Here is an 18,946-nt window from a genome sequence, read left to right as displayed (position 1 = left end):
AAATATTTTAGAATTAGCCATGTTTGAATGTTGTATTGTTGAATTACACTTATGTTTGAATGTTGTATTGTTGAATTACACCCATGTTTGAATGTTGTATTGTTGAATCACACCCATGTTTGAATGTTGTATTGTTGAATCACACCCATGTTTGAATGTTGTATTGCCAAATCAACCATGGTTGAGTGTTGCATTGTCGAATCTCCCGTGGTCGAGTGTTGTATTGTTAAATTACCCGTGGTCGAGCGTTGTATTGTTAAATTACCCGTGGTCGAGCGTTGTATTGTAAAATTACCCGTGGTTGAATGTTGCACAACCATGATTGAATGTTTTTTCTTACAACCATGGTTGAATGTTTTTTCTTACAACCATGGTTGAATATTGTATCAAGTGTGGCTGTGTTATATAGTGTTAATTGGCCATGACTGTGTATTTTTGAACTAACCACGGTGGTGTATTAGTGAATAAATTATGGTTGAATCACCTATGGTTCAATGGTAAATTTTTGAACTAAACTATTATGAAAAAGTCAGTATTGTTGAATAAAATGATTGTTGAAGAGAGTATTATAATTAAATCATTATATCAAAGGAAGTATTATTGGTTAATAATGTGCGCGAAGGATTACAAAAAGAGTTAAACCACTGTCATTGTTGACTCAGATTATTTTGAAAATTAATTTCAACTTAAAAACTTGTTATAAACTGAGCAAAGGATAACCATGCAAACAAATATAAAATTGCTTAATTGCAAAAAATAAATATTAACCCCTTCGACAGCGGCGCCAGAGTCCGATTGAGACAACAGAAATCTTATATTTGTGATTTGATTGTCATATTTTAAACACTATTTTACAAAAAAAATCCGTTTTTTTCTTTCTATGATACTTGAATTAAATTAATTTTTTAAATTTTAAGTTTTTTTAAACTAAAAATTTATAAAATTAATTAAATTAAACAAATTTCAAATGACAAAAGTAAATAAAATTGCTTTGTATTTTTTAACAATAATTAATTATTGTCAAAAAATATACGTAAAATTTCAACAAAACACGAAACAATAGAAATATCTTTCAGTAAAATATAAATTATTAAAAAATGAAAAAAAAAATGTGATGTGGCTCAGGGAGTATCATCCGGACGTTTATGAATAATCCCGGCAGAGGGCGCTCTATCTCATCCCAGTCAGTAACTGGAGGAGGAAAAACGGTATCCAGTTCACTTTGCAGTTGACTGTGGGACGAATTTCAAGTTCTTCCAACTAACAACAAACAAAAATTTCCACGGAAAAAAAACGGATTTTTAGTTGCGCAATTCTTTTCTATTTTATTTAAATGGTGCTTCAAGGATAAGAAAAAAATTCATCTTTGATTTCTTCAACCATTCGATTATTAGAATTATTGAGGATAACAAAGTGATTTAGGATACAATGTGAAAATTCTCAAGTGGTGCTTCTCCCGTACAATTAAAGTAGCTGTGAAAGTTTTCGTTTTCGACCCGATACCACGTACGTACTTTTGGATTTATATTTTGTCGGTGAAACGGTACTTTTCTACTGTCCCTTTCAACATTGAATGCACGTCGAGTACATGGCAAGGTGAGTGAAATATGTACATTTTTATTCATTTTGCCACTATATGTAGTCCTTTGGATATGTTGATTAATTTTTCTTTAAAAATAGGAAGATTTTATTTGTTGCGTTGTGAATATTCAAGATGCTAATGTAATCATTGACTTCCATGATATTTTAAGCAGATTTTATTCTATGAAGTGTTGGTATTGTATTATGGTGTTTTCACGAATGAAATTGAAATTTTCTTATGGTTTTTTAATGTTTTTTTCTATAGTGGATTTGTTCTTTCGAAAGTTCAGAATTTAATCATGAATTTTCAATTTTTTCATGATGAAGGAGATGTTGTACCTCTCGTTGTAAAGGTGAAAAATATTTGAATAATGCTTTAAAATTATCATTTTAAACAACGTTCTATTTAGACAGCAGATATTTTCAAACGGCGTTATACGCAACTGATATTCTCAAACAATGGTTTAGGAATAGGAAACATATTTTTAATCTATGTTCTACACAGCATATAGTTCGTTTTAGACAACAGATATTTTTGAAAAAATATGTTTTCGAAAACAAATTTTTAAAAAAAATATTTTAGTTGACAGACATTTTCAAACGACGCTCAGACAACAAATGCTTTATAGCAATGTTTTAGGCAACAGATATTCGTAACAATGTTCCAGACAACAGAAAATTTTTTAGACAACATGTATCATGGAAAGCTTTAAGTGATAGATATCTTCAAATGTTTTAGATGATGGATATTTTAGAACGATGCTCAGAAATCAAATACTTTCAAACAATGTTTTAGGCGCAACAGATGTATTCCAATAACTTTCTAGACAACAGATATTTTTAGGCAGTTTTATATAAATAGCATATAACTTCAAACGTTTTAGATGGCAACAATTTCCAAACAATTTTTTAGGTAACATATTTTCAAAGAATGCTTAACATAAAGTGTTCTTTATAAACTCTCTACGCAATAATAATTTTTTTGATTTCTTTTTCAACAATGCATTGTATGACAGCATCATTTAAAAAAATGATTGTAAAAAAAGTATTCTAGATATGTTTTGAAAATAATAAGTACCATCACTGATACTAAACTTCACAGAATGTTTTGGATACTAATACATTTTATACGATGCTTTATAGAAGTAATATTTTATTTTTCAAAACAAGATTTGTGTACTAACAATGTATTTCAAGCAATACTCAATATTAATTGTATTGCAGCAAAAATAACAAATCTTCTTCAAAAATGCTAGTGCCATCTAAAAACTGGATAGGAAACACTGTTTCATCTGATTAGGATCAACTAGATTTGATTGCTGTTTAAATTTCTCAAGTTCATTCAAAAATTTATTATTGTAATAATAACATTAGTTTCAGTGAACAAAATAATCCTTCAAAAAAAAGGTAAGTTTTTTAAATGAACTTTCCCAATTATTTTCTTAATCAAGTATTATCAATATATTTTCTCATTCTTAGCAGTTTCTTGCACTATCGAATGCATTATATAAATAGATAGAACCGCTCACAATCCCGGACTGATGCAAAGCACCTTACTTCCGTTACCTCAAAAGAGGCAGAGTTGTGTCGGAAAATGCATTATATATATATTCTCATAGACAAGTGTTACATACGTTTCGATACACGTAATACTGTATTTAGATCATCAATTCAACAAGCCAAAAACTATCTTCAAACTATAATTGGTGGAGAAAACATATTAATGAAAATTGCAAATCATATATAAGATATAATAACATTGTTGACAGATAAAAATGTCAACATTTTACGTGGTATATCACCTTATAGTTGTTTTTGATTGATATACACACGCAGGAACAACTGTTAAAATTTGTTATTAAATGTGAGTTTTTTTGATTTTTTTGACGTCAATATCATGAGTAATTATCTCTGAAAGTCAGTTTAATGAATATAATTTCAATTAGTAAATATTTGCTTATATTCTTCTATAGATTCGTTCGCGCGCGTAATTGGATTTAATTCTCACTTTTTATATTTTTGAACTCCAAATATAAAAACGAATTTGAACCATAATCACGTTTGTTCACCCTGTCTGATACTAATTTTTTGCTCCAAAAGATGCATTCGACCCCATTTTCAGGTGGTATATATTTTATTTTTCCGAACAACTATCTGGTAATTCATACCTGAATGTGTTTACTTCTCGTCCGAAGTCACCATTTCGTATATTTACAGACTCTGAATAATGTCGTATCATTATTTATTTTAAGCATAAATGTCAATAATGTTATTACATATTAATATTATTTTTCACGATATGTTTCAGGAAGGACTCCCCTTCACATTGAAATGACATAACTTGGAAGCAGCGATTGATAGAAAGATGAAACAAGTGGTATATTTGAAGGGCATGCGTGGAATTTGAATCACACACGCCGGTTTACGAAATTCGTTACAATTTCAACTAATAGATGGAGTCGCGGTAAAGTTATTCCACGAGTCCCCAAATGCTTCATCAGCCTGAACGGTTCATTTGGGAGGCGTACACGCCTATTAAGGCAGGTGGCTTTAAACTCTATTTCTCCCTTATGTCTTGTCATTGCAATTGCAAGGGGAGGCGACCGTTAGTAATATGACTTGACTCATGTTTGCGAAGGGCAATATCTCAACCACTGTTCAAAGGACTGTGGCAAAATCTATTAGCAAAGCTGTTATTAATTTCACAAACCAGTGTATTCGCATTTCGGGCTTGCCTATTAAACGAACTACTCGTTTCATCACTGCTTTGAAGTTACGTCATTTCAAAGTTGGGGAGTCCTTTTTGAAACACTCTATAATTTGATACTGTACATCGTGTATAGTGTATACCATAAAAAAATTTATGTTATTTATTCTAAAAAACAGTCGTATAAAATGCATTCGTCAGGCTGACGATTTAAATTGGAGCTTATTTTTGGGGGGAGGGGGTTATGGCTTACATGCTTACATTACGAGCTTCTAAGGCAGGGGTTCTCAATTTTTTCAGTCACGACCCAAAATCAACAACATAATGAGCTTCGCGACTCATCAGTCAATTTTTTTAAATTTAAAAACGCTTTTATTAAATATTTCTGATTTACAAAATATTTAGTTTTCGATATTGGTGAAACCAGTCCATGGCATCTTAATAGGTGGATCAACGGGATCTGATCATAGGGTCCAAAATTGAACATGAAGTGGGGGGGGGGGGGCTCTAAGTTATTGAAAGCTTTCGGTAGTTTTGAAGTTATTAATTTCATAAATTCTAAATTTTCATTAATTCTGGAATATTTTTATTTATTTTTCATTAATTCTGGGATCATTTTCCATTGATAACTGAAGTATTTTCCATTAATTTCAGAAATTTGCTGTTTTTTCATCAACTTCACAGTCTTATCATATTTGAATTTTCATTAGCGTTTGTTTAATGTGTTTATGTTTTTATATTGGCCAAGCTTTCCTGTGCATTCTGTAATAACATCAAGCCATTTCGGATTCTGACTTCTCCTGAAAAATATTCTATATAGACCATGTCCCAAAAGTTTGTTGAATTTTGTTTTTTCCTGTATAACTTTTGTCGCGCGCAGTTTAAAGAAAAATTCAATTTTTTTCACCGAAAAGGAAAATCATTTTTTCATAAACAATAAAAATTGTATTTTTAGTCGTTAAGTTGTTGAAATTATGCTTCCCAAAAGTCTATGGAAACTACTGAATTGATAAAAATTTGGAAAAACATAATCGTGACGCAAGTCTTAAAACTTATTAAATGCAGTAGGACAGAATAAGATCCGCTTCTTAGACGGCAAAAGTGACGTATCTGTTCTGTGGACGAGATTAACAAAATTTTGAGACTGAATTGCAGAGTAGGCCTATTGAATATTTTTCAAAGACCTTAAATCGCTGCAAAAGCATAATTTATCCCGTTTTAGCGAGAAATACGCCTTGCCATCAAAAATCACGTTCTAGAAGAACTCGATATACTTCACACGATAATAGGTTGATGAAAAGAATGGTATCTACCCACGCGATGTTTGTTTGTGGAACTCGGGAATCTGATTTGAATATATCGTCAGGTATGGCTTTAAGAAGAATTGAAAATACGGGTTTTATTGTTCATATACAGAAAATTGTACGTCAACTGGCCTTCTCAAAGCATCCCGTTCAAACACACGCACCACATTTCTAGATATTAGAGTGGACTCAAAACCACGTAGCATGTGGAGAGCAATGGATGTAAACAACCAAAAGAAATGTAATGTAGAGATAACCCCGATGCACACGCAACATACAAGGTATTGTCACCGTCTGAGGGAAAAGCAACTTCTGAAGAAGCTCATGCTTCAACAGACACGAGGGTGGAGGTTTTGTGATGGTGTGGGCGACCCTCACATTCAGTGGGCACGCATATTTAGCGATCCTAGATAAGAGACTAGACACAAAAATACATAGAGGCACCAGGAAAGCATTTCAATTCTTTTTGGTTGAATTTTATGGAAGCGGGCAGAACTTTTTCCGCAGGACAATGCCTCCATGCATATGTTCAACGTTGCGAAAATATATTTAAAAAATGGGAAATGTGACTCTACTGGACTGGTCACCGATGAGTCCTTATCTCAGGAATACACTCATTAAGTCTAGCCCGACGAATGCCTTAAAACATGAGATATAAATTGAATGGTATGATTTGGACCCACAACTCCTAAAAAAGTTTAGTTCTTTCAGTGGAAGATCAGTTGTTCGATGTCGTTCAAAATAATGGAAAAATTACCAGTTCTTAATTAATATGTGTTTGTCAGAAGTTATAATGCATTTGATTATTCCATAAATTTTGTAACAAGTAACGCAACAATAATTGATTGGCAGAAATTGGTGTTACGAGTATACGATAATGAGCCAGCCCCAGATGCTGAGAGCAGCTCTGGGATAACTTTTGGAACACGTAATTTCAGCAAATTAACGATTATAAATACAATTTTTTTTTATAATTTTGTAAAAAATGCTCTTTATTGAAAAAATACTTTTCCTTTCCTTTTCGGTGAAAAAATTGCATTTTATTGCACCATGTGCGACAAAAGTTATACGGAAAAAGCAAGATCCCATGAACTTTTGGGACAGAGTCTAGAAGTAATGCTCAACAGGGTCATATAAACCTCTGGGTCTTAGCCTAGGATACCGAAATCTTTAAGACACCTGAAGTGCCAGAAGTGCAGAACTGGATCTATATCCACCCGGTTATGGAATATGTGAGTGGAGTATAGTGGATTATGTGAGTGGAGTATAGTGGATTATGTGAGTGGAGTATAGTGGATTATGTGAGTGAAGTATAGTGGATTATGTGAGTGGAGTTGTACTACCCATCACAAGGGCCCCTGTTATCCACGTTTGGGTCGCGGCAGATAGGTGAAAAACTGTTCTAAGGAATCAAGCTAGGGGGCTTATTTTTTGGTTAGGTCCTACTTTCGTTGAAACATGGCGTATTAGTAATGAAGAGGGGGATGTTTTCAATTCTGTCTATATTTTACTGAAGTGAACCTATTAAATACTATCTACAGGGTGATTCCATAAATCCCCTTGCAGCATTTTACTGGTCAACTTCCAGTCAGAAAAAGTTTCCAAATTACGTGTAGTACTCAGATACGTCATTCATATTGCAAGGGGGTTGTATAGTTATTAAAATATAAAAATTAACTTTTTTATACGGACGCACTGCCCTCAAAAACCCAATTAAAAAAGTTGTTGCCCAGTCTCTTCTGAGGCCAGAAAAGAAAAAAAATCCAATTTTTTGATTGAAATCTCAGCGAAAATTGATCTTTTAAACGTAGAATTTTCTTTATTGGAGTCAGGAGTCGTGATGGTCGAGCGGTCACATTGACGGACTCGCAACTTGAGGACCCGGGTTCGAAACCCGGGTCCTCAAGTCACCACGGTGATGGCTGAAGTTGGTTTGCTGTGGTTCAAACTTCTGGGAGCGAATGAGACCCGATCTCCTCGTTGATAAAGTCTCGCCACAGAGAGCAACAGGCCTAGAACGATGCAATTATTCGATCGTTACATTTCGGATCATAGTTAGAAAAACTGACGGTAGATGGCAGCAATATAACAACCATTACACAGTAACAGACTTTACGTTAGGTTAGCAACACATACATGCATAGCTTCCAACATGGGTCTTCTTCAACAACCTGCTAAAATCCGTTCATTGAGACAACGGAGGGCTATGATCTAATTAGGAGGAGGAAATACGGGGCAACACCTTTTTAAATAGAAGTTGGAGGACAGGGTAACCGTATGAAAAAAGTTAATTTCAATAACTATATAACTCCTTGCAAGATGAATGGCGCATCTGAGTTCTACACGTTATTTGGATACGTTTTCTAACTGGAAGTATGCATCTAGGATGAACGAACGATTCGCCAGTGAAAGACGACAAGAGGAATTATGAAACCACCCTTCGAATGTGTATTCAACACATGGCATTACAAACCCGCCATCGATATATACAATACAGATGCTGTATCATAGTATTGATTATTCGAGATTAAAAACGAAGTAGTAAACAATTTTAACAACCATTACGACTTGTTTCTTAGATGAAACACGTTCGAGATCATAAACGGAGCTAAAATCACGTTATGTTTCCGATACACACTATTAATTCGGAAATGTAAGAGAACTTGATTTTTCAGTATTCAACAAATGGCATGCATCGATGTGCTCCAAAGAATAGAAGATTATTCCAGATAACACAAAGAAAATGGTACAGGGAAGAAAATGCACGAAATCATTTCATTTCATTCTCTCGTATAAAGCTCTTATTTCTTTATTCCTTTCTTCTTTTTTTTTTCTCGATCTCTCCATTCCATATCGTCTTTCATATTTCATTCAATAACGCACGTCACAGCCATTCAACGAGAACGTAATAACTATCGAAAAGGAATTTTTTATTTTTATCCTTCGTATTTTTCCTCCGCCAAATATTATAGTATTGAGCCACTTTGATCTCTCTTTCGACGATTTCACGGTATATGACGTTTTATCATGTTATGTACGTAGGTCGAATATTTTTCCTGGGAAGAAAAATTACATTTCCGTTTCATGTGTAGCTAGACTTGGGGAAAAATATTAAGGAATTCTCGTGGGAAGGAGTATTTAATTTGCGAAGGATATGCGTGCTATTGCATGAAGATTACCTTTGGCTTTTACGAACGCTCGTAATTATGATTCATCTCTACTGAGACAATTTTTTGTCCCGTTTTGTATAACAAAACAAGAAAAAGTGGATAGTTGCAGATCAAGAGTAAGGTATATGAATGTTCTGCTGGGCTACACTACTTAACCCTTAGGCTGCGGGAATCGCTGGAGATTAGCTGCTATCAGTGCTGCTGAGTAAAAAAAACCAATTTTTTTCTTTTCAATTGACTTTTGTGAAAGGTAGATGGCAGTGAAACTCATACTTATAAATTGAATATATAATTGAAAATAAAAAAGTGTGGTTCAAATCTGGATTGGACACCACAATCACCGAGAAAATATGGAGTGGGGGTAGGCAAGCACTCTACCGCTGGCTCAGCAATGTACACCAGTGCAAGCAAACCTGTCGAAATACAGAGAAGTAATAAAAATAACTAAATTTGTACAGTATGCGTATAACGCTATTTGATAAGCCATTTCAAGATTTCATCTGAAAAGACAGTATTTTAACAATTACAATGGAACAAGTCATTCCGGATAATTCGATATGACAGACAGAAATTTATGTTTCCCGTCGCTGCCCAGCCCGAAGGGACTGCCTGGCGACTTACAGACTGATAATTCACACAGGATAGTTCAACAAAAATGAAATTTATATTAATATAAACTGTTTTTCGTTATTTAAAAATTATGGATGTACAGAATATCCCACTTATCTAGAAATAATTAAAAAATTTATAAATTAAAGGTACTGGTATATATTTGAAAGTGGTTTGCAAAAAAAAGTAATTCTCATAAAGGAGGTGTATTCTTTTTATTACAATAAAAAAATTAGTTTGAATTTTTGTCTATAGAGAGCGCTTCACAAATAGGAATTGTTAAAAATATACAAATCAGAGTCCTATAAAATGCGGGATGAACGGTTAAATGCTGATTTCTGAATTTGAATTTTACTGGCGCTTACAATAAGGTTTTCCACCATGACGTTGATGAATAAATGACAAATATTGGTGAAGTTGTTTTTACATCAGCCCCGAATCTCCGGCTGAAGCTTCAACGAACGTTTCGAACACAGAAGAGAATGAAAGAAAGGTTCAGGTCCAACCAATTATGATTTGTTTACGTGCAGCGCCTTCTATTGACTAAACCGCATTCAAATATACCACTTCCTTCAATTTTTATAAATTTTTAGACTGCTTACGAATTTTTGACACACCCTGTACCCGTAATTGTTGAAAAAATTATATTCTTTCCAGTAAACCGTGGAAATATGTTGAGAAGAAGAACGTCAAAATACGAGCTGCCCGTGCTGAATATGAATGTCTGAAACATTAGTGTGAGGTTCTTCCAAACTTCTAGACATTGCGGACCAAAAAATAAATAAATATCCATGAAGCACGAGGAACCACAAGAGTGGATCCAATGGGGCCCATGGCTCCGAGGCAAATGGGGGGGGGGAGAGATATATTATTGGAGAATTTTAATTTATTATGAATTATATGAATCTGTGCATTTATTTTGAAGATAATTTTGATTATTTGTTGATTATGGAAATACTCTTCATGAACAGTATGAATTTTAACGACTTGCGAGAGAAATAATTATATTTTTACACCAATTCTGAAATTATTTCTTTCAATAATTATGAAATGAATTCGCTCATTAATTCTAAAGTTGTTTCTTTCAGTAATGCTTAAAATTATTTTCCGTGTTATTTCTTCTAGTGCTTTTTCTTTCAGTCATTCTGAAATCATCTCTCATTAATTCTGGAACCATTTCCCACTAATTCTAGAATCGTTTCCCATTAATTCTAAAATAATTTCTCTTTAGTTCTGAAATTATTTCTCTTTTATTCTAAAATCATCTCTCATTAATTCTAAAATTGTTTTTCATTAATTCCAAAGTTGTTTTTCATTAGTTCTTAAATTGTTTGTCACTAATTCTCAAATTATTTCTCATTAATTCTAAAATTGTTTTCATTAATTCTAAAATTGTTTTCATTAATTCTAAAATTGTTTTCATTAATTCTAAAATTGTTTTCATTAATTCTAAAATTGTTTTTCATTAATTCTAAAATCATCTCAACCATTTCTAAATTCTAAAATCATTTTTCATTAATTCTAAAATGATATCTCAACCACACATTTCTGAATTCTGAAACCATTTCTCTCTCATATAAGAGTTCTGTTTCTCTCATAAAAATTATCTTTTCCGAAAGCAATTTTGAAATTACTTCTTCCACAATTGCTCTACTGTTATTTGCTGCTACTCGACTTCAGAATTTGAAATGAGAAATCGACATGTAATGAATGTATGTGTCTGAAACTTTCTTTCAAGTTGTTAGCATTCGCTGCGGGAAAAACATTTTTGGTTTTTTTTTTTAAATTTGTATGAAACCTAGTTCTCACCTGTAAATCCTAGATTTCACCAGTTTTCGTGATTTTGTTTCTCCAGTTTTCGTGCTTTTATCTCGTAACATATACATCTAAAATGTGTATTTTCTCCCTCTCTCCGTGTGTGTACGAAAATCTACAATTTCAGAGTGATCTTTACCAAGTTTTGGAAATATAACAAACAGGACTCGAATTAAATGATAAGCTGACTAAAAGTTCGTCAATGCTGGACAAATGCCCGAACCGGGTGAAAAACTACTAGGCAACAATGGTTCGTATGCCTCAACAATGATAGTAAGAATTTTTACTTTGGTTACCGTGGTTCCCTAACAATGCGTTTAAATCATGTTTGCTTCTTTACAATGGTTTGTAACTTCTTATACTATATTCCCAATATAAGGGAAAACCCGGACCCACGCTGTGGTTATCTATATATATAAAATTTATTTTCTGTCTGTGTGTGTGTGTTTTCTATGCAAATCGACAATTTTAGACCGATTGTCGCCAAATGTTGCATATACGTATATACCAAACGGAACACGACTTAAACGATATGCTAATTTAAAAGTTCGTCAGAGCAGCGCTAATTTCCCAAAATGGACGAAAAACAGTCGGGAAAAAATGGTTTCTCGGCCACAACAATTACTTCCGGAATGTTTACTTTGGTTACCGCGGTTCTCTAGCAATGCATATCCATTTACAATGGTTTGTCACATTTTCAATGTGCTGCCAGTATTATGTATAACATTTTATTCCTTTATAATGGTTTGTTACTTTTTCAATCCTCCCAGCAATTGAAGAAAACCCGGGCAGCGCCGGGTATTACTGCTAGTATGCATATGAAATTGGTTTCCTGTCTGCATGTCTATATATGCCCTCTATACAAATTTACAATTTCTGACTGATCTCCGCCAAATATTGCATATACTGTATGAGGCGATTCCATAATTCTGCTTGCAGCATTTTACTGGCTAATCACTGATTCTAGACGCATATTTTTGAAGCAAAATATAGAGATTTCATTGATTCTCAATCTCTTCTGAAATTAAATTATAAATATAATTTTTTTGAATTTTTTAATTTAAAATTTATTTTTAAATAAGACTAAATGAATGAAATTTCAATCTTTTGCTTCATTTCACGAACTGAACAGTTCCATTTATTTTGAATTATAATTTTTATTCAATTGCATTAGTGTCAAGCTAATTTATCATGCGCGCAAGCTGTTTTCAATACGTTTTCGTAAGACTACCTGGCAGTCGAGTGGTCAGGGAGCTAGCCTCTTACTGTGCAGGCCCAACACCTTCTATAGAGAAAGCCTCTGTGCGAAGCTTTGGCGTCACTGAAGTCGTCCATTTCACCTGTAGCCATTGGATATAGCCGTCCGACATATTTTAGACGTCCGCGAAATCTTTACCTTTTTTTCTGCGGTATATCCAATGACTATATGTGAATTGGACGACTTCAATGACATGACGAGCTTCGCGCGGGAGCTTTCTGCTATAGAAGGTGTTGGCAGATCTGTGAAAGAGTCCCGGATTGAGCATGAATCCGGGAATTTACTAACGCTAACAGATTCCCTGGACAGATCATACAGGATCTTTTGGGAATACGTGAGGATCGTGCCATTTGATTTTTTTTTTAATTATAAAAAACTGGTTAACCACAATGTTTAAAATTCTGTACTGGCATAGGATAGCATATATAATGGAAACTTGAGTAAATCAGTGGTTTTATATATATATACATATGAGTAGTATTTTTAGAGATATTTCTACCAGGTTACAGTTTTCTCCTGATAAAAGAAAAGGTTTGAGACCCCCCCCCCCCTCCCCTTAACACACATAATACGCGTATGTCGTTTGATAAGTAAGATATATCTTTATGGGAAGCACACGATTGCTTTTAAATTATCACAACTGTAAGCATGACTCTCCAAAACCTGTCACAACAAGTTAGAGACAAAAGAGCTTTGTGGTTCATTTTTTGGCGTCGTTCCAAGTTCGGGTTCTAGTAGTTATTCTGAAAGTGTAAGTTCCCCATGGAGTGAAACATTTTTTTTTTTTTTGGATCTGAAATAGTTGCAAGCTGCCCAGATGCAACCAAAGCTGAATCGAAAGTAAGTTCATGGGGAATTTAAAAGCAATCATTTTAAAACCATTTATTTTTAGATCAACGACGTTAAACGGCCCGTACATCCACCGAAGGAGACGAGCGTCCTTGGCTTCCGGTTTAGGCTACCAATCTGGAAATCATTCGTTAATTTCATTCTATTGCCATGGAAGGTCGCAGATTGAAGTTGCTTGAGATAGCTGATGTTGCGATCATTTCAATAGAACATATTCACAACATTCTCCATGAAAAATTGGAAATTAAAAAGATCTGTGCAACATGGGTGCTGCGATCGCTGACAATGAATCAAAAGCGAATGCAAAAGATATTTCAAAAGCGAATGCAAAAGCCATTTCAAAAGCGAATGCAAAAGACATTTCAGAAGCGAATGCAAAAGACATTTCAAAAGCGAATGCGAAAGACATTTTAAAAGAGAACTTTTCGATATTGACTCATATATAATCCTGAAGACTCTCTGTGTCGATTTTTGACCCATGGGTTCACCACTGTTCACTAGAGTCAAAACAGTGGATGGAGCGGGGTGAAACGACAACAAACAAGGCAAAGGTTGTTTTGTCTGTTGGAAAAGTGATCGCCACATTTTTAAGATTTTCAAGACATAATCTATATGAACTACTTCCAGAAAGGTCATGATAGGAGAATATTATACGATTTCTTTATTCCTACCCAGTTCACCTCTTCATAATGTCCAGAAAATATCAGTTTTCTTGATATCTTGGGCTCAGGGGAGAAAAGCCATCCCTTCCCCTATACAGTCCCCCATGGGGGACCATTTGCTGAAGTTAAGACTACTTCAGCGACTGACGCCACAGCGCGTGAAATAAGGAAGGCAGGGTCGTGGTTCCAGTGGTGTAGATGGTAACATACTTGCCCGATTTCCAAGAGGGGCCTGGTCTTGGTGGAGACCAGATAATTTTTCATTCCGAGTTCACCTCGACATAATATCCAGACAGCCTGGCGGTCGAGTGGTTAGGGAACTAGCTTCTCACTGTACAGGTCTGGGTTCGAATCCCGGTTCGGGCATGGATGTTTACTAATACTAACAAATTCCCTGGATCATGCTGATCCCTTGGAAATACGTGCGGATCACATTATTAAAAACAAAATATATATATATATCTGTTTCCTTGATTATGCCATACTGCTAGAAAATTTGAAAGAAGAACTGCAGAGATGAAATGGCCAAGATGACGCACAGAAAGCCAAAAAGCTCCATCTCACAGATACACCATTAAAATGGCCAAATTCTGTGAATTAGGCTTTGCTCGTATCAATCTTTCATCCACTGAATTTTACAGATTTGGTCTCATGTGATAGACCCGACATTTAGGAGGGGGGGGGGCAGAGAGGGGCAACGGCCGACCCTGGCTTTTGAAAATACACTAAAAATGGCCCCCCCCCGGAAAAAGTTGAAATGACGGCCCTGTCATGTGACTTTTCTTGTTTTTAAACGTTAAAGTTTGGCTTTGTGGAAATACAATAAAACCTGCCTTTAACGGAATCTGTATTAAGAGGAAACCCCTGTCTTCAACGAAAAAAAAAATCTTAGTCCCGTGATTTCAATGCCAAAATACACATTAAAAAACCCGGATTAAACGGAACCTATCTAACGCGGAAACGGAAAAGAAAATTGTACCCTCCAATGGAAAATTTCACACAAATACTTATACCATAGGACTATACAAAATGGTAAAGGGTTCTACCTAAATTTTTTGTGCAATCTCTTCTTGCCAATGTGAGTTGTACATGATCTTCTCTTCCATAGATTAGAAAAAACCATTTCCGTACTTGATACTGTGGTTTCGATAAGTAGTGAAGCAGTTGCTTTCCGAAATTGTAACAAAATTTTTCAGATAAGCAGGCTTTTCTACGGGAGAAATCAGTGAAAGGATTGGATTTCCAAATGATATTCAAGACCATCAAAATAGTATGCAAGCTGCATTCCGTGATCGCAGAGATGAGCAAGGCCGGAATTAATGGGAGGCGAAGAAGGCAATTGCCCGGTCGGTAAAATTTAGATGCGAACAAAAACAACGTTATGAAATCATCGAGGTTTTACAGTGGTAGGAGCGACAAAATAATGTTGCCCTCAGAAATCTTAGTTAATGCCCTGGTGCTGAGGATTACATAAACATAGACGACAATGCACGAACTGAACCTGGCACGGCAGATACGGACACTCTCATTGAAAATTTTAGATAAAGGGCAAAAAGAACGTAAATGTCAATTTAGAAGAACTTTGTACGGTGAAGTTTTATACAGATTGCTGTGAAAACCTAAATATTTAGTAATCAAACAGTGAATATAATGTGCAGTATTCATCTCTTTAAAAACTATTTACTTTATTTTCAATTAATTTATTCAATTTTAATTGCATGCGAAATCGCAACCTTTATTAAGCGGAAACCTGTGTTCAATGGAAAAAAATCTCGTACCCTTGCGATTCCGTTAAAGGCAGGTTTTACTGTATTTTTTTTCATCAAATGAAGACGACATCGCAGCTATAAATGACTATTTTGCCAGGACTCCAGTATAGCTTTGTGCCAGGAATGTGTACGAGGTGCATGTACGGTTAAGTAGTAGTAGTGGAAAACTTCGTGGCAGAAATCTGGAACAAAGTGTGTACCTAACAGTCTGAGTGCGTATTGTGTCTGATTTTTTCAGTTTTGCCATCGTTTCAAATTGTGAGTGTAGTGTAATAGGAGGGGTTAGAGAGCAGCGGTTCAGAAATACATAAGTCATGGACCCAACCCCCCTTCCTCCGGGTATCTTGGTGTGTGCCGTGGCCACCCATTTATAGCAGCAGAAACTACAGCCATCCATCCATCGAGAATATTTCTCGAACAATGGAGGGCATTCTATCCAGCACTAGTGAATTCGATGGGGATGGCAATGCAATTTACTTGACTGCAAAGGGACTAAAACAATGTTTTACACTCCTATCGAGAGATGACACCACAAGTACAATTTTTGTCAAAGCGTAACGACATTACTATTGTAGTCTATCAACGTCGCAATGGTGCTCTTGCGCGTTAATTTAATTGAAAATATTTTTTTGAGCAATTAATTTACATAATTTTTTTCTCATAACTCTACAATCGGTCCAGGCACCCTCAATTCGGAATCACTAGGTTAAAGAAAACGAAATTTTCTGACGGGATAAAGAAATTTAAAATCATTGGAGAAAGAGCGTGGAGCTTTAAGGACACAATGTTGAAAAATAATATGCAATTTGACTGAAACAATATTTTAAATACCCTTTTTTACCTTACTCATCAAACGACCCTCGTACTTGTGCACATGAGAGAAATTTTGCTTGGAGGATCAGTCTGGGCTTGATAGATGTATTAAAGACATCATATATGGTGAAAGTTTATTTAACGGCAACTGTGCCATCTATTTTTGTCCTACCGACGGAAAGTCAAATACTTGTTAGATGCTCTAATGAACGTCTGCTGTCCTACGGAAGACGACTTGTACGTGTACGTCTCGGGTCATTTGTCTGGTTCAGTTCAGTTAGTGTAAGGGTTCGAATTCGAGTGCCGATTCCCCCTCGGGCATTTTGATGAGCGCAATAACGAACATGTCTCACGACGGTGGATATTTTAACATTGATGATACACTAAATTCATAACATTTCGAATTTGAGAAATAAAGTAATATAGGGAAATTTTTTAACTCAAAAGTACTTTTTTTGGTATTCTGAGTTGAAAAACTCAGAGAATGAAAAGAAAATTCGAAATTCGCTAACAATTAATACCCCGCGCTGCCCGGGTTCTCTTCAATTAATGAGAGGATTGAAAAAGTGACAAACGATTATAAAGGCATATAGTAAACTATTATACATATGCTGACAGGATTAAAATAATGCAACCCATTGTAAAGGCACATGTATGTCTGAAACGCCTTGTTAGGGGGAACCACGGTAACCAAAGTAAACATTCCGAAAGTGATTGTTGAAACCATTGTTGCCCGACAGTTTTTCGCCCTTTTTGGACAAACTTTCAATGTTGCCTATCGTTCAATCAAGACCCCTGTTTGGTATATATGCAAAATTTAGCGAAGAACGATCTGAAATTGCAGATTTGTATAGAGAACATACACACAGAAAATCAATTTTATATATATATGGATATATACCATAATCAATATAGCACAGAAAATTTTGGAAATATTATCCCATTCAAAATTCTAGTCAAGGGGGAAAAAAATTCCCATAAATTATTTAGTCATTTTTCGGGGGAGAAAAGATTTTTCACGAAATTTATAGCTGAATTTTCATTATTATTTTTTTTTTGTGCCATAAAGACCCAGTTTTTTACGCTTCTCCTATTTCGCAAGATATAAATTCCTGTGAAAAATGCACTATATTTTTTCCAGATGCATTTCTCTGGCAGGATCAGTTGCAGTTGATTGACATCATGGCTATCGATTGCGAAAATTGAGAGAGAGAGAGAGTTTGTGCCGTGTTGGAGATTGAATGCTTGTCAGAGAAATCATCGAAAAAATCGGGGTATAGGAAGCTTTAGGAGAGTCGATTCTCATACGGAGAAAGAGCATAGAGATTAGAAAATTACTGGTAGTCATCGACAGATACAGGGTGTCCTGTAAGTGCTAGCACGGACCTTTATCTCATCAACCGTCCGTCGTAGAGGTATGATTCCAGTTTAAAAAATACTCAAAAGGCGTTCACAAATTACCCGGTATCAGTTTTAAGAGTGAAAAATACAGCATGTCACAAAATGAAAACAAAATCTAAATTTTTAAAGAATTTTTTTCTCTCCAGTTGGCATCAGGATAGACACGGCAACATCTTTCTAGCGCACCAAACTCTCGGTGAGTATAAAACAGTCTGCCGTTCGGAATCGGCAATAAATTGTAGGTCCCGGTCTAATCAGCCCTCGCGTGCAGAAAAATGGTCAAACAACTTTCCAGTCGGGTTCCGGGAGCACACGAGGACCGTATAAAAAGAGTTTTTTTTTTCTTATTTTAATAATTAAACAACCCCTTGAAAAATGAATGGCATATCTGAGTACAACATGCTATTTGTGGAAATTTTTTCTAATTCGAAGTATACCTCTATGATCAACGATTCGTGAGTAAAATGCCATACCCCACCGTTTCCTATGCCCCCTGTGTATAAACCATTGGTTCCCAACTAGGGGTGCGAGAGAGTATTTTTGGGGTTGCGAGATGGAAAAACATAACATGTTGACTGATCATTCAGGAAAATTATGATAAAAACGGAATTTTTCAATTCCTAAAAAAACAAAATATGAATCATTCAAATATTTTGGCACCTTATCTTCTGACTTCTACTCGTAGAAATGTGCCATACGTATTTTGCGTTGTAAAAGTTTCTTTTTCGATTAGCGATCGGATGTTTCGGTTGAGGAAAAAATATCATTATTTACATAAACCAGAGGTTTCTCAGACTGTTTCCCCACCCACGGCACCCCCTTATCCTAATTAACGTTTATTTATCCACGGCTCCTCTGATCAGTTTAACAAAAAGAATCTCTTCGAAAAAAAAAATCTTTGTCACGTCGCCACTACACAGCACCCCTGACAAAGATTGACGGCGCACGCAGTTTGAGAGAACCCCCGATTGAAACTATATTTCGTGGTTTGTTTACATTGGTACCACG

At 35.1% G+C, this 18,946-nt stretch overlaps 1 protein-coding gene across 1 annotated transcript in view; it reads left to right on the top strand.

Moving 5' to 3' along the window:
• The first annotated feature begins 1,246 nt into the window (after positions 1-1,246).
• LOC149070016 (cyclic nucleotide-gated channel alpha-3-like) overlaps positions 1,247-18,946 on the top strand; it is a 251,354-nt gene continuing 233,654 nt past the window's right edge. Inside the window, exon 1 of the mRNA XM_089249987.1 lies at positions 1,247-1,596. The gene's annotated coding sequence lies outside the window, so the exon portion shown is untranslated. The remainder of the gene's footprint in view (positions 1,597-18,946) is intronic.

The sequence above is a fragment of the Pholcus phalangioides genome, unplaced genomic scaffold (assembly GCF_987345545.1).
Source record: "Pholcus phalangioides strain wild (caught in Gottingen) unplaced genomic scaffold, Ppha-v1.0 ptg000022l_1, whole genome shotgun sequence".
Taxonomy (NCBI): domain Eukaryota; kingdom Metazoa; phylum Arthropoda; class Arachnida; order Araneae; family Pholcidae; genus Pholcus; species Pholcus phalangioides.
Note: the sequence above shows the minus strand (reverse complement) of the source record. Positions and strands in the feature narration are given on the sequence as shown.